This window comes from Anomaloglossus baeobatrachus, chromosome 6 (assembly GCF_048569485.1).
Source record: "Anomaloglossus baeobatrachus isolate aAnoBae1 chromosome 6, aAnoBae1.hap1, whole genome shotgun sequence".
NCBI classification, from domain to species: Eukaryota; Metazoa; Chordata; class Amphibia; order Anura; family Aromobatidae; genus Anomaloglossus; species Anomaloglossus baeobatrachus.
The window spans coordinates 505,669,663-505,687,374 of NC_134358.1; the positions used below are offsets into that span (position 1 = coordinate 505,669,663).

The window sequence follows — 17,712 nt, forward strand, 5'->3', positions numbered from 1 at the left end:
TTTGGTTGTAGTTTCATCAGTTTTTTCACTGATAGGAAAAGCTTGAGAAACTTTTTTTTTCTGATCAGTGAGGGAAAAACAGACAGCACATAGATGGCATCCAAGTGCTTTACGTTTTTTTCCTGGACCCACAGACTTTCACTGCTGACTTTGATCTAACAACCAGATTAAAGGGATTGTCTACTCTTTGAGCAACCCCATCTCATTCCTCATGTTCGCCCCCATAAAAATAACAAAGCCTATACTCACCTCTGGTGCGGCCTTGGTTCCAGCGATGTCAGAACGTTCAGTCCCAGGGCTCATATGACATTGTTATGACACACAATCCCTGCGACCAATCAGCATCAGCTTCCTTCTCCCCCCCTTCGGACAGTTAAGTAATTAACAGGAAGTGAGTGGCAGCCATAGCTCTCCCTTCCTGTTAATTACTTAACCGTCCAAAGGAGGGGAGAAGGAAGATGATGCTGATTGGTTGCAGGGCTTGCATGACATAACAATGTCATGTGAGCCCCAGGAATGAAAGTTCTGACATTGCTGAAACCACATCGGCATTGAAGGGGAGTATAGGTTTTGTTATTTTTATGGGGAATGAGATAGGGTGGTCCAAGTAGTGAATAACTCCTTTAATATGGGACATGTATTCATGATTTTGCATGGACCACTCAATCTGCAAAAAATCACGGACTTGTGAACAATTCTATCATAGTTCTGAGTGCTATCCATGAAAAAAACAGACAGAACTCATATGTTAAAAGTTGACATGTGAATGAGCCCTTACTCTGCATCTGTCACGCTTCCCGGTCCCCGTGCCCCGCTCTCCGGTCCCCGTGGTCCGCTCCCCGGTTCCCGGCGGCGTCCTCTGCTCACCACTCCGGTCCCGGCCTCCTCTTCCTCGCCTGCACCCTCCATGTGTCCTGCTCCCCGCTCCCGGCGCCCCTCTGCGATGTGGGACACACAGCCGGGCACTCCTGCTTCCTCTGCACCGCTCCCTGGACTGGCTTCTGGCACACGGGCTTCGCGCATGCGCATTAGGGCGCGCGCGCGGTCATTGACCCTCTCTTAAAGGGCCAGCACCGAGAAACAGGAAATTGCATAGACAGGTACAGGGTATATTAGGATTCTCTTTCCTGGTGGGCGGGGCCTGTTCTACATGTTTAGTAAGCTAGGAGTTCAGGTCCCCTTATCGCTGTGTCCAGTATTAACCCCTGTCTGTCTCGCAGAGCCTGTCCTGCCACGCCAGCCGGCCCTGACCACGTCCGTTCCAGTACTACTGACGGTGACGTCAGCGGAAGTTCCACCACCTCTGCAGCTCCGCCAGTCTCCAGTCCCTGGCTCCATTTGGTGATCCGTCCCCTCGCTCAGCAGGTTCCGGATTCCGCCTGATCCTACCACCCGGCCTCGGACCCTGAGCCTCGTCACCCGGACTACCGTCTAGAACTCCGTGTTCTCAGCAACATCTACCTTCCAGCTCTCCTACGGACTGTCTTGCTACCAATAGTGCTTCGGCTGTCGTGCATCAAGACCCTCTGGCGGGGTGACCGGCCTGGCTGCCTCACCAAGGGAATCCGGTGTACGGTCCAGTGTTTCCACCACCCGGACGTAACAGCATCTCATGTTCTTGATTAGATATCATGGCTAAATCCTTATCAACAGAGACTGGCGTAGAGCAGCAGACAGTGGCAGAAGAACTTTATTCAGTAAGTAATATTTAGAAGGCGTGGGGATTTCAGTACTTTATTTTGGCCTCTTTCATTCATTTTTTTGTTACAAACATTTTTTTATTTTTTTAGAAAAGCCACAATGGCAAAATGTCTAAAAGAAAAGCATCAATAGCATGTTGTGTTTTTTGGAAAAAAAAAATGGTGAAAAATACAAATGCTACAACAATTGATTAGAGTGTAAGGGTATGTGCGCACGCTGTCTATTTGATTACAGAAATTTCTGCACCAAATCTGCATCTCCTGGCAGAAAAAAATGTGTTTTTGCGGTTCATTTTCACCGCGTTTATTATGTGTTTTTTATGTGTGTTTTCCAAGCATTTGGGATGGAAAAATGCTGGCAAAATAGCTGAAAGAATTGACATGCTGCAGTTTAATTTCTGCACCAAATCTGTAATGGAAAAATAAGAAACTTGTGCACTACACTTCCTAATTCTCATTGACTTTGTCGGTATAAGGATAGACATGCAGTTTTGTGACAAAAAAACGGATCAAACACCAAATCAAAAAAACAGTATGTGCACATGGCCTAATTCATATTTACTCATTGGTATTAAAGAGGACCAACCACCAGAATTTTACTATATAAACTAAAGCCAGTACTATACTGGCGCTATCATAGTGATTCTATACATAAGATCAGGTGTATAGTTTCTGAAATACAGGCAAGTAAAGTTTGTGAAATGCACTGTTATTTGATTGATAGCAGCTACAGAATATCTAATACGTGGGTCGAGTTTGCTAGTTATTCCCACCCCTGTCTGCCTGGCCTTCTTCACCATGTCCATCCTTCCTTCCCCTGTAATAACAGAGACAGGGGGAGGAAAGACAAGCAGACAGGGGTGGGAAAAACTAGCAAAACCCAACCCACCTATTAGGTATTCTGCAGCACCTGTCAATCAAGTAACACTGCATTGCACAAACTTTAATTGCCTGTATTTTAGAAACTATACATCCGATATCACAACTAAAGGTATGTTTAGCGTCAATATGATAGCAAAAGCATAGCTCTGGCTTTAGTTTATATAGGAAAATCGTGGTGATTGGTCCTCTTTAAGTAATTTCTATCCGCAAAAGTTTTTACACAGCTTCAAACACTGTGGTTGTTTTTTTTTTTCTAAATATTGACTGTGAAACCAACCCAAGACTGGATCCACACAGAATTGTAAAATCAGTTAAAAAAAAAAAAGGAAATGGAAAATAGACTTCAACTTTTTCTTCTTTTCAGTTTCACTCTTGGCTCCAAAAACTGCATACAAAAAATGACAAGTGTGATTTCAGACCAAAGAAAGTCTTTATGAAAGTTGTCTTCAATTCCGTTAATTTCCCAGCTCATTGCATAAACATGTAAGATGCATCGAGCACGCTATCAGTCACAAAATACTCCAAAAATGCCTAGGGGGCATGATATATTGTAATCAAGGGTAAATGCCAGTTGGTATCTTTTGTATCTCTTCAAAGAACCCGCTGTTTGATAATTTGTGGCCACAGCATGACATGGCCCTGGTGGAAGTTGAGTACTGTGCCCTTTCTATTAACTGGAAAAAAAAATGTCTAATTAGAATATTTGATTGGTAAATAAATTCATAGTACCCTCGAATGCCACTTACAGTACTGATTTTAATTATGTTTCAATTAGGTTCTTAGACATGATGAATACTGATGACTGTGACGAGAGTTGGCACTGTCTGGATGAGTGCAGTCACAAATAGCATATGAGACAGATATGTCTGGGTGTCATTACAGGGTTAAAAAGGAAAACTGGTCCTAGAATTTGTTACACTGAAACTTTTATTTGTACTTTTAGAATTAAAGAGGACCAATTAGCAGGATTTTCATATATATAAAGTAAAGCCAGTGCTATACTGGAGCCAGGATGCTTAATGCAACTATACCTTTTGTTCAGAGATTGGATATTTTTTTCAGAAATATGTGCAAGTAAAGTTCCAGCAATGCACTGCTATTTGATTGACAGGTGCAACAGGAAGGGAATAGATGGGTCGGGTCTTGCTATCTATTTCTTCCCCTGTCTGCCTGGTCTTCCTCCCCCTGTCACCATCATAGATGTTAATTTCAGCGCAGACAGACACAGCGGCAGGAATAAATACCAAGACCTGACCCACATATTCTCTTCCTGTTGCACCTGTCAATCAAATAGCAGTTCATTGCTGGAACTTTACTTGCACATATTTCTGAAATAAAACATCCAATCTCAGAACAAAAGCTATGCTTACACTCAGCATCCTAGTACCAGTATAGCACTGGCCTTACTATATATATGAAAATCCTGCTGGTTGGTTCCCTTTAAAGAAAAGAAGTTTGTCCTGTAAATTTAGGAACAAATAAATTAATATCAATTAGTTTGTTATGGGTCATTTGTAGCTTTCTATCCATTCCATTGTGATTAGGATTTTTTTGAGGTCAGAATGCACAATATAGTGCATTAGTCCGTCTTCTGAATTTAAGTCAACTTTGCCCTATTTTTTTAAAGGGAACCTGTCATGTGAAACAGCACTATTAACTTGCAGATGTGGGGTTGTTTTGCTTGTTAATAGTGTTCAGAGCCTGTCCAGCACTTGCAGTTAGCGCCCCGCTGCCAGGAGGAAATTAACTTCTTTCCTCCCAGCAACGTTTGGCTTCCAGTCATAGAGGTTGCGCCGGTGCAGGTTGAGTCACTGCTAAGTGTATAATGAGCAGCGGTTGTAATTCCGTGTCACAGGTGTGTCACGTGTGACAGACAGTCATGTAGTTTCTGGCCATAGAAGGTCACAGCATCTGGCTGTGCAGAATGCTCCCTGACTTTCCATTGTTCCTGCTGTTAGTATTCATTGGTATAGCTAGCTTTCCTGCTGGATTCATCTCTTCTCTTTTGCAACCAGCAAGAACTTGACTCCCACCCAGCTGTTGATTGTCAGTATTCCTTTGGTGTTTAAATACCCCTTCCTTCCTTTGGACTGGTGCTGGTGATATTTTTCAGTTCCTGCAAACCGTGGTTGCAAGCACGTGGTTTGTACCCCTCTGTGGTATCATTGCTGAAAATGCTGCTGAACTTCTACCTTTGTCATCTGTAGATAAGTAGTTCATGCTTTTCTCCCTGTGTGTCCCCCTTGTGTCTTCTATAGTTGTTTAGTGGGGTTGACGAAGAGCTCATCCCATCCATTCCCTATTTAAGGTATCTGGTTCGGCACATAGATGCGGAACATATCAAGGTTGGTGAGGGACCCCAGGGACCAGCAGTAGGTTTGTTCAGGGGGTCACCATCTTCCGTTTCCATAGACACAGGGTTTCCCTTTCCTTTCGTTGTGCGCTTGGTACTTCCCTGTACCTAGCGTGACACTGCACCCCTGCCACTGACTGACAGCAGCTCTACAATAGACTGAGCTGTCACCCAGTGCTGGGGGCACTATTACACTATACACATATACTATACATATTTTTGTTTCATACAGACATACACCATATACCATTTTTTTCATTGATTATAATAGTACATATGTTTCCACTAAAAGAAATTAACACCATAGCCTAATGTAAATTCCCAAAATTTGACATCTGTTTCAACCATGTCACATTCAATTTAACTAGATTTTATGGGGGGCTTTTTACATTATTTTTTTAAAGAATTTTAAAATTTTCACCTATTTTTTGGGTTGGAGCATGTATGTTCATCATTACATGCTGTTCATTTACTTGCAACAATTTATGTTATCCTGTGTTTTGACATACAAACAAATATACAAATATAAGGCATAAAAAAGACACAAACAAAAATAAATCCAGAATTGTGACTGTGAACTGTGAATAAGACTACAATATATGACTTTCAGACACAAAGCAAATATATATATATATATATATATATATATATATATATATATATATAATGTATATACATACACAGTACAGACCAAAAGTTTGGACACACCTTCTCATCTCTAGAACAACTGTTAAGAGGAGACTTTGTGCAGCAGGCCTTCATGGTAAAATAGCTGCTAGGAAACCACTGCTAAGGACAGGCAACAAGCAGAAGAGACTTGTTTGGGCTAAAGAATACAATGAATGTACATTAGACCAGTGGAAATCTAGGCTTTGGTCTGATGAGTCCAAATTTGAGATCTTTGGATCCAACCACCGTGTCTTTGTAGAAAAGGTGAATGGATGGACTCTACATGCCTGGTTCCCACCGTGAAGCATGGAGGAGGAGGAGGTGTGATGGTGTGGGGGTGCTTTGCTGGTGACACTGTTGGGGATTTATTCAAAATTGACGGCATACAGAACCAGCATGGCTACCACAGCATCTTGCAGCGGCGTGCTATTCCATCCGGTTTGCGTTTAGTTGGACCATCATTTATTTTTCAACAGGACAATGACCCCAAACACACCTCCAGACTGTGTAAGGGCTATTTGACTAAGGAGGAGAGTGATGGGGTGCTACGCCAGATGAGCTGGTCTCCACAGCCACCAGACCTGAACCCAATCGAGATGGTTTGGGGTGAGCTGGACCGCAGAGTGAAGGCAAAAGGGCCAACAAGTGCTAAGCATCTCTGGGAATGCCTTCAAGACTGTTGGAAAACCATTTCCGGTGACTACCTCTTGAAGCTCATCAAGAGAATGCCAAGAGTGTGCAAAGCAGTAATCAAAGCAAAAGGTGGCAACTTTGAAGAACCTAGAATATAAGACATATTTTCAGTTGTTTCAAACTTTTTTAAGTATGTCATTCCATATGTTTTAATTCATAGTTTTGCTGCCTTCAATGTGAATCTACAATTTTCAGAGTCATGAAAATAAAGAAAACTCTTTGAATGAGAAGGTGTGTCCAAACCTTTGGTCAGTACTGTATATATATATATATATACAGTTAGGTCCAGAAATATTTGGACAGCGACACAATTTTCGCGAGTTGGGCTCTGCATGCCACCACATTGGATTTCAAATGTAATCTCGACAACAGAATTCAAGTGCAGATTGTAACGTTTAATTTGAAGGTTTGAACAAAAATATCTGATAGAAATTGTAGGAATTGTACATATTTCTTTACAAACACTCCACATTTTAGGAGGTCAAAAGTAATTGGACAAATAAACCAAACCCAAACAAAATATTTTTATTTTCAATATTTTGTTGCGAATCCTTTGGAGGCAATCACTGCCTTAAGTCTGGAACCCATGGACATCACCAAACGCTGGGTTTCCTCCTTCTTAATGCTTTGTCAGGCCTTTACAGCCGAAGCCTTCAGGTCTTGCTTGTTTGTGGGTCTTTCCGTCTTAAGTCTGGATTTGAGCAAGTGAAATGCATGCTCAATTGGGTTAAGATCTGGTGATTGACTTGGCCATTGCAGAATGTTCCACTTTTTTGCACTCATGAATGCCTGGGTAGCTTTGGCTGTATGCTTGGGGTCATTGTCCATCTGTACTATGAAGCGCCGTCCGATCAACTTTGCGGCATTTGGCTGAATCTGGGCTGAAAGTATATCCCGGTACACTTCAGAATTCATCCGGCTACTCTTGTCTGCTGTTATGTCATCAATAAACACAAATGACCCAGTGCCATTGAAAGCCATGCATGCCCATGCCATCGCGTTGCCTCCACCATGTTTTACAGAGGATATGGTGTGCCTTGGATCATGTGCCGTTCCCTTTCTTCTCCAAACGTTTTTCTTCCCATCATTCTGGTACAGGTTGATCTTTGTCTCATCTGTCCATAGAATACTTTTCCAGAACTGAGCTGGCTTCATGAGGTGTTTTTCAGCAAATTTAACTCTGGCCTGTCTATTTTTGGAATTGATGAATGGTTTGCATCTAGATGTGAACCCTTTGTATTTACTTTCATGGAGTCTTCTCTTTACTGTTGACTTAGAGACAGATACACCTACTTCACTGAGAGTGTTCTGGACTTCAGTTGATGTTGTGAACGGGTTCTTCTTCACCAAAGAAAGTATGCGGCGATCATCCACCTCTGTTGTCATCCGTGGACGCCCAGGCCTTTTTGAGTTCCCAAGCTCACCAGTCAATTCCTTTTTTCTCAGAATGTACCCGACTGTTGATTTTGCTACTCCAAGCATGTCTGCTATCTCTCTGATGGATTTTTTCTTTTTTTTCAGCCTCAGGATGTTCTGCTTCACCTCAATTGAGAGTTCCTTAGACCGCATGTTGTCTGGTCACAGCAACAGCTTCCAAATGCAAAACCACACACCTGTAATCAACCCCAGACCTTTTAACTACTTCATTGATTACAGCTTAACGAAGGAGACGCCTTCAGAGTTAATTGCAGCCCTTAGAGTCCCTTGTCCAATTACTTTTGGTCCCTTGAAAAAGAGGAGGCTATGCATTACAGAGCTATGATTCCTAAACCCTTTCTCCGATTTGGATGTGAAAACTCTCATATTGCAGCTGGGAGTGTGCACTTTCAGCCCATATTATATATATAATTGTATTTCTGAACATGTTTTTGTAAACAGCTAAAATAACAAAACTTATGTCACTGTCCAAATATTTCTGGACCTAACTGTATATATATATACATATATATATACAGTATATATATATATATATATATATATATATATATATATATATTGATTATACACACTGTGTGTACATTTATATGTATATATATATACATATATATATATATATATATACATACATACACATAAACATGATGCTTAAAAACCTGATAAAATTGAAACTATTTATTTATGGACAGGCAAAAAACTATACAAATCCAATTCAGTGGAAGAACGGCCAAAAACTCACATCAATTTAGTCAATAACATTTATTATAAACTGTTGTTTTTGCCTTTTTTTGTTTAGTTGATTAATTTTTTGTTCTTTGTGCTTCTATTATACCTTTTATTTGAAAATATGACAAATCATGCCAGGGGATTAATTGAAATAGAAGAAATATAAGGGTCTAAGCCATATCATTCATCGTTCTTATACGATGGTTCAAATGCAGCAGCTTTTAATTAACTCCACATTACAACACAGATGGCTCAGTGAAAAGACTGTACCATATTAATGGATTTTTGAAACACAGAAATATCCATGAAATCTGGCTTTGTAACAGCTCTGATGGCAAAAGCTGACAACTGATTATCAGAGCAGGAACCCACTTTTCCGCCCCCTCTGTTATTTTGTGTCACTGAGCAAATGGCGCAGTGGATCCTTTTACAATGTTATTGCAGTCACATGTTTGTGAATAACCGCGACTTTAGTATAATAGGATAACGGCAGAATAATATAAATAGCAGAATAATATAATAGTAAGTTAGAATAATACATATTTATATTATTTTTATGTCTGTAATGCATGTCTATCCCTGAACTGGGATACATTCGTATTGTTTTTGCTATCTAGATGATCTACAGTTAATATATATAGTGTTTGTATATTGCTAGGGTATAACATCCCTTTTTGATCCTGAAAAATACTTTTCCTTAGACCCCCCCTTCACACGTCCGTGATTTCGGTATGTATGATGTCCGTTTTCACACGTTCCAGAAACACAGACATACGCAGATCCATTAAAATCAATGGGTCTGCGCACACACATTGGATGTGTCCGTGTAGCGCACGCGCATGTCCGTCTGTTCCGTATGGAGACATGTCTGTTTTTCTCCGGCAACACTAGTGTCACACGGACTGCACACTGATATGATCCATGTCACATCAGTGTGACACGTACCGGAGAAAACAGGTGTCTTTGAAATAAAATGATTTTCTATACTCACCAGTCTCAAGCCCTGTTGTCTTCGGCGCTGCTGTCACTTGCTTCCGGGCCCGCTCATTATGCTCATGCTTATTCACTGCACCGCTGACCCAGAAGCAGCAGCAGTAACAGATACAGCATCCCCGGGGACAGGTGAGAATAGAAGATCCTGCTGTCCGTGTACTATCTGTGATAGCACACTGCCAGCACACACTGAACACACACATGGAACACGGGCACACATTTGCACCAACTACACGGACCGTAAAAATGTGTGTATTTTGCGCGGACGTGTAAAAGAGGCTTCAGGCAGCTCCGGCGCCCTGTATTGCAGGGCAGATTGCACAAGGGGAGGTATCTCCATGCTGGAACTCCAGAACCTTCTTTTTGAGGATCCGGTTGGGTAGTGTCCCATAGGTTGAAAAAACATTGGTCGTAGACCAGGCTATCATATTGGTAAACATTTTTTTCTAAAAGATTAGAATACTCATTTAATGTAATATGCCAGTGACAACCTGGAAAGCTCACACTTGCGTATAAAAAATTGGTCTCATTCTCATCCAGAAAAATGGAGCGAGTGAAATAGGTATTGAGTGTGCCATATCTTCTCGCCTAGCTTCCGTATGACATCTGTATGCAATCAGGTTTTTTTCTCAGCAGCTATTATTCTAAAATCATTTACAGGGCTCTGTGCTACACAATGGAAATGTATTCGTAAAAAGATGTCAAACGTATAGTTCATGTGGCATCTGATTTTTTTGTTGCACCCATAAGGGTACTTTAGACGCTGCGATATCGGTATCGATATCACTAGCGAGCGTTCCCGCCCCCGTTGGTTGTGCGTCACGGGCAAATCGCTGCCCGTGGCGCACAACATCACTTACACTCGTCACACTGACTTACCTTCCCTGCGACATTTGGTGATCGCTGCCGTAGCGAACATTATCGTCATTAAGCGGCCACCCAATAGCAGAGGAGGGGCGGAGATGAGCGGGACATAACATCCCGCCCACCTCCTTCCTTCCTCATTGCCGGCGGGACGCAAGTAAGGAGATGTTCCTCGTTCCTGCGGTGTCACACACAGCGATGTGTGCTGCCGCAGGAATGACAAACAACATCGCTACTCACCAGACAACGATATTTGGTGTTTGAATGACCTCTCCAAAAGCAATGATTTGTACCACTTTTGCGATCATTGAAGGTCGCTCGTACGTGTCATACACTGCGATGTCGCTAACGATGACGGATGTGCGTCACAAACACCATGAGCCCGACGATAAATCGTTAGCGATGTCACAACGTGTAAAGCACCCTTTAGACGTGTACTGGCGAGTCTCGGCCATTTTATGCGACCCTATGCAGCATTCTGCCATTTTTGCAGATCAGCACTGACTCATTCAATAACCCTGGTCTGAGTGCAATCAGATTTTTTATCGGATTGCACTCATATTTATATGGAACTGTGAGAGATCCCTTAATCTGCAGTGGATCAGTGTGAGGCAAACACTTTTATACATTTTTAAACTTTTTTATACACTTTTATACATTTTATTTTGGCCACTGAGCCCCAAGGTGGTATCTAAAACCTCTATGAGATAACCTACTGTGCCCTACCAAGAGAACTGATGCGGCTTGTCCGGTTTAGTATCAGCACTAAAAGTCTCATGTAATTTTAATAGATATCAGGACAAAACCAATATTAAATCTTCCAAATAAAATTCATTTCAATACAATTCAACCCAAGGCTGTATTCAGATGTCAATGTTTATTGACTGCATGTAGTCTGTGTTGTCCACCGACAACATACGGCCCCATTACACTCCAGACGTGTAAAAAACGCATATGTCCCTCCGCGTGCCGTGATTCATTGCACACGGGGGTTGTCCATGTGCAAGCTGTTATCCGTGCTTCATAATACCTGATTGCACATAGCGATATACTCACCTGTCCCCGCTCCTGCTTTCCGTGGTGCTGAACTCTTCAGCTCTGCTGTGTTGCCGCCTCCGCTGCAGCTACTTCTTGGTCGGCTGTGCCTGCATACATGAATATGTATGAGAATAAGCAGCCGGCTCAGAAGCAGCAGCCAGCTGAGGCCAAAGACAGCATTGCTGGAGAAGATGAGTTAAAAAGGTTTTTTATTTTCAATGTCCGTGTTTTTCTGGTACGTGTTTCACAGATCACACCATAGTGTGGTCCGTGAGACATCAGTGAGGCAGAAAAAAATGGCCATGTCTCTGTGCGGCAATCACGGACACGCGTGTTTTGCCGCATGGAGACACGGTCAGTGACAAATCACTGATGTTTGCGCAGAACCATTGATTATAATGGGTCTGTGTATGTCCGTGATTCTGGTAAGTAGAAAAACTAGCACATACGTACCAGAATGACTGACATGTGAAACAGGCCTAAAGCGGGCTTTACACACTGCGATATCGGTCCCGATATCGCTAGTGTGGGTATCCGCCCCCATCTGTTGCGCGACACGGGCAAATCGCTGCCCGTGCCGCACAACATCGCCCAGACCCGTCACACATACTTACCTGCCCGGCGACGTCGCTGTGACCGGCGAACCGCCTCCTTTCTAAGGGGGCGGTTCGTGCGGCGTCACAGTGACGTCACTGAGCGGCCGCCCAATAGCAGCGGAGGGGCGGAGCTGAGCGGGACGTAACATCCCGCCCACCTCCTTCCTTCCGCATTGTGGCCGGGAGGCAGGTAAGGAGAGCTTCCTCGTTCCTGCGGTGTCACACGGAGCGATGTGTGCTGCCGCAGGAACGAGAAACAACCTCGTTACTGCTGCAATAACGATTTTTGAGAATGGACCCCCATGTCACTGATGAGCGATTTTGCACATTTTTGCAACGATGCAAAATCGCTCATCGGTGTCACACGCAACGGCATCGCTAATGCGGCCGGATGTGCGTCACCAATTCCGTGACCCCAACGAGTTCGCATTAGCGATGACGTAGCGTGTAAAGCCCCCTTTAGTATCTGTGCACATGGGGAAATTTGCTTTTCTTAAGAAAAATCCGCGCCCTCTGGCAGTATTCCGCACCCGCAGCAAAAACTGCGGTAAAAACGCACCCAAAATCAGCATGCGGATTGTTGTGGTTTTGCAGCGGATTTTTCGCGGGTTGGTCCCTGCGGTTGTTTACCATTAACTATGGCAAAAATGCAGGTACCTGCGGAAAAGCAGTGACATGCTACTTCTTTTTTGCTGCAGAAAAGCTGCAGAAATTTTGCAGCAAAACCCATAGGGAAAAAAACGTAGTGTGCGCACAGGTACTTAAGGCCGCTTTACATGCAACGATATCGCTAACGAGATATCACTGGGGTCACGAAATTTGTGACGCACATCCGGCCTCGTTAGCGACGTCGTTGCGTGTAACAGCTACGAACGAGTGCTAACGATCAAAAATACTCACCTAATCGTTGATCGTTGACATGTCGTTCATTTTCAAAAGGTCGTTGCTCGTTGTGGACGCAGGTTGTTCATCGTTCCTGAGGCAGCACACATCGCTACGTGTGACACCCTGGGAACGACGAACAACAGTGTTCCTGCGTCCTCCGGCAATGAGGTGGGTGTGTCGTTAATGCGGCTGCTCTCCGCCCCTCCGCTTCTATTGGTCGCCGGCTGTGTGACGTCGCTGTGACACCACACGAACCTCCCCCTTAAAGAAGAGATTGTTCGCCGGCCACAGCGACGTCGTTAGGAAGGTAAGTACGTGTGATTCCTACTAGCGATATTGTACGCCACGGGCAGCGATTTGCCCGTGACGCACAAACGATGGTAGCGGGTGGGATAGCTAGCGATGTCGCTGCATGTAAAGCAGCCTTTTGACTGATACCTAAATCCTACAGCTGTAACCAACTCGGAAGAACCAGTTATTTCTGTTTCTATAGATGCCGATTACATTAACTATTATTATTTTAATAAAAACACAAATATATTTTTTTGGAGGGCTGTAAATTTTTTTCATACTATCTGATGCAAATTTTTACCAATCCTTCCTTCCTTGAGGAAAATAGCAGCTAATAGAGCGTTGCACAACCAGAGGTCCTTTTGATAAGGTGGTCGACTCCGTGCAAAGTTTTTAGAGGCGTTCAAAACGCATTTTTCAAGCAGAAATTGCATTGCTTTCTGAGGCCTCGTGCACACATTGAGTGTTTGGTGAGGTCAGCATTTGAAAGGCCACATGCACACATTGAGTATTTGGTGAGGTTTTACCTCAGTATTTGTATGGCTGCATACACACATTGACTATTTGATGAGTTTTTTTACCTCAGTATTTGTAGGGCTGCATACACACATTGACTATTTGATGAGTTTTTTACCTCAGTATTTGTAGGGCTGCATACACACATTGACTATTTGATGAGTTTTTTACCTCAGTATTTGTAGCCAAAACCATAAGTGGGTAGAAAATACAAAAGTGGTGACATGCCTCTATTATACTTTCCCTCCAAATGTTCCTCTCCTGGTTTTGGCTACAAATACTGAGGTAAAATCCTGACCAAATACTGAACATGTGCAAATGGCCCTCGACTCTTTTGCAGCAGCTTTGCCACCTTGGAAGCCGCCTGTAGAATGGATCTGTCACTTCTTTTAGCTACTTCATGACTTTCAAAGCCTGAAGAGGTTAAATGAAATTCGAAAAGACGGAATAAATGCACAGCAAGTTATTTTAACACTGCGATGCACATGTTAAATGTAGCACATGAACAAAACACTGTGTACACATACCCTAGAAGGGTTTTGGCAGACTTTTTTCTGTGAAGCTTCTTCCGATTGAACAGTGCCTAGCTTCGACAGATTTTCTTTGAGATTTGCTTAAAAAAAGTTACATGAACATTTTTTTTTTGTCCCTCAAGGTGTTTTTAAAAGCCTCTTCAGGAAAAAAAAAGTATAAAAAAGATCCTCACAATAACAGCAAAGTGAAATTCCCATACAAATGAACAGTTTTCAAAAACATGGGAGTCAGTTTTTGAGGAGCATTTTAAAGAAAAACCACTCAGAATTTTTTTTTCAAAAACCTTCTATGTAAGCATACTCTTATTAGGAACCAGCCATGTCCCTAAACACTATTGACCTGCAGATATTGGGTAAATCTTCAGGTTAATAGTGTTCTGAAGCCATGCAGCTGCCACACTGAAAGCTGGGCTACCGGGAAAAAATGAGCTTCAGTCAACATGAGTGGCAGCAATAACTGCACCCTGGCACTGACTGACAGTCGACTCAATACTTAGGTGGCTGCCAGTCTATGCCGGGATGTGGTTACTGTGTACTGAGCGGTGATTGAAGCCACCCCAGTGCCACTCCTATGACAGAAAGCCGTAGACTGCTGTAGAATATTAAAGTTAATTTCCTCCCGGTAGCCATGCTTTCAGTGCACCGGCCACACAGCTTTAGAACACTATTAACCTGCAGATTAATCCCATATCTGCAGGTTGACGCTGGTGTCACATTTACGATTGCCTTGCGTGTATCTCGTGCGAGTCTCGTGGTGCATCACCCGCCATGGACTCACACTCTCCTCACAGGAGCGTCTCAGCTGAATAGAGATGCATGCAACCGACCCGCTCCTGTGAGGAGAGTGTGAGTCCGTGCCGGGTGATGCACCGCGAGACTCGCGCGAGATACACGTGAGTCAATCGCAAGTGTGACACTGGCCTTATTAGGCCTTACATATTGAGTATTTGGTGAGTTTTTTACCTCAGTATTTGTAAGGCCACGTGCACACATTGAGTATTTGATGAGTTTTTCCCTCAGTATTTGTAAGGCAAAACCAGGAGTGGAACAATCAGAGAAAAAGTATAAGGCTATGTGCGCACTTTTTTTCATGCGTTTCAGCAGTGTTTTGAACTGCAGCGTTTTCATGCCAAAATGCTTGCGGTTTGCTTTTCAAGCAAAGTCAATGGGACATTGTGCTTTCTTGTGCGCACTTTGCTTTTCTAAACGCTGCGTTTAATTTGCATAAATTTGGGCAAAAACTCAGCGTTCAAAGAAGAAGCATGTCAATTGTTTTTGCCATTTGGGCTGCGTTTTGATAACGTTGAAGTCAATGAGAAAAGTCAAAACGCAATCAACATCAAAATTCTAGCGTTTTACATGCTTTTTTGATGCAGAAAACATGCGTTTTGGACCAATTAATTGCATGCGTTTTTGGCAAAATATTAATGGCATGATATGTCCCTTTACACACACACACAGTCCGACAATTAAATTTAAGGAAATCTATAAATAAATGTAATTTTATGCATAATTATTATCAAAAAGCTATCATTTTAATAAAATAAGCCATTGATAATAATCTTGATATTTGTTATGATTTTATTATTTTTTTTTCATAGTGTTTGAATGTTAAAACTTTATTTAGCAGTGTATTTACCATCAAAACGCATCTGACTTTAAGCAATGAAAAAGCAGGTAAAACGTGGTAAAAACGAGGCCAAAACGCACGCGTATTTATCGCGTTGTTGCGGTCAAAAGCAACTTTGGCAAATACCATTTCTGCCACAGGATGCGTTTAGAACTGCAACTACCTCAACGCAAAGTGCGCACATGGCCTAATAGAAACACGGGCACCACTTCTGGATTTATCACCCACTCCTAGTTTCATCTTACTGATACTGAGGCAAAAACCTGATTAATGATTAAATATTTCACGTGTGAACATGGCCTTACAAATACTGATATAAAAAACTCTCCAAGTACTTAACATGTGCATGTGGCTTAAGGGTATGTCCACACTAATATTTATCAGTGTTAAAAAATCACTAGTTTTTCTGGAGACTGGAGATTGCTTCTGGAAAAGCTGACTTTTTTTTCTCCAAAGCGTTTTTATTAATATTTTGCTGACATATCTTGACAGGGTATTGTTAATGTTTCCTTGGGCGTTTTATGTTAACATTTCTGAAGCATTTTTTATGCATTTTTTGTGGCTTTTTTTCTAATTTTTTGAAAGTCCATTAAGATAAGAATAAAACACTAGCATTTTTGAGGCAAATACGCCTATAAAAAATGCACCACAGGCACCCAGACATCTTCACAACATTTTTTTCTTAGTCTTCCCATTGACATCTATAGTAAAGTATAGAAAGGTAATACAGTATAGCTGAAAATGCTAAAAGAATGGACGTCAGTTCTTTTAAATACTCGGCTAGCCTGAGGTGTTTAAAAGACTTTCAAAAGATGGAGCATATGAACAGCAAGCATTTTCTATCGTAATGAATAAATGAATAGGAAGATTCTGTTGATTATTTTGTGAGAGCTTTTTCCAGTGCTTTTAGGAGCGCAGATGCTACAAACAGGCTAGAAAGAATGCAGCGTGAACACACCTGAAGGTTATTACCCACAAAATGTTTTTGGCAAAAATACTGTATTTTATGGATTTTACTTTGCCCCTAAAAATGCTTCAAGGAGATACTGGTTGTAAGGGGCACTTTGCACACTACGACATCGCAGGTGCGATGTCGGAGGGGTCATGTCGAAAGTGACGCACTTCCTGCGTCGCTCTCGACATCGTAGTGTGTAAATCCTAGATGATACGATTAACGAGCGCAAAAGCGTCGTAATCGTATCATCGGTGTAGTGTCTGGGAATTCCATAATTACGCGACTGCAACAGGTACGATGTTGTTCCTCATTCCTGCGGCAGCACACATCGCTGTGTGCGAAGCCGCAGGAGCGAGGAACATCTCCTACCTGCGTCCTGCAGCTCACGCCGGCTATGCGGAAGGACAGAGGTGGGTGAGATATTTACATCCCACTCATCTCCGCCCCTCCACTCCTATTGGCCGCCTGCCGTGTGACGTTGCTGTGATGCCGCACGACCCGCCCCCTTAATAAGGAGGCGGTTTGCCGGCAACAGCGACGTCCCAGGGCAGGTGAGTGCATGTGAAGCTGGCGTAGCGATAATGTTCGCTACGCCAGCAATCACAAGATATCGCTGCTGCGATGGGGCGGGGACTATTGTGTGCGACATCGCAGCATCGGCTTGCGATGTCTCAACGTGCAAAGTCCGCCTAAGTCTATACAAAACGTGGATTTTTTGTGGCAGTAATACACACTTGTAGAGATGAGTGAACCCGAGGTTCGGTGTTCGGTGTTCATACCAAACACAGACTTTCCAAAGAAAAACAGAGTTCAGATTCGGAGTTCTGAACTCAGCCCAGTGTGAGCCGCTTGCAGTGTTTTATCGGCTCGCACTGGAGGTAATAACAGTGTGATCGGATGTAGTGTGCACCAAACAAAGAAAAATATGGAAAAATCCTGCTCACACACTCC

The 17,712-nt window shown here is 42.8% G+C and overlaps 1 protein-coding gene across 1 annotated transcript in view; it reads right to left on the reverse strand.

Annotated features, from left to right (window-relative positions):
- PTPRN2 (protein tyrosine phosphatase receptor type N2) overlaps window positions 1–17,712 on the reverse strand; it is a 1,389,072-nt gene that overhangs the window by 91,634 nt on the left and 1,279,726 nt on the right. The window lies entirely within an intron of this gene.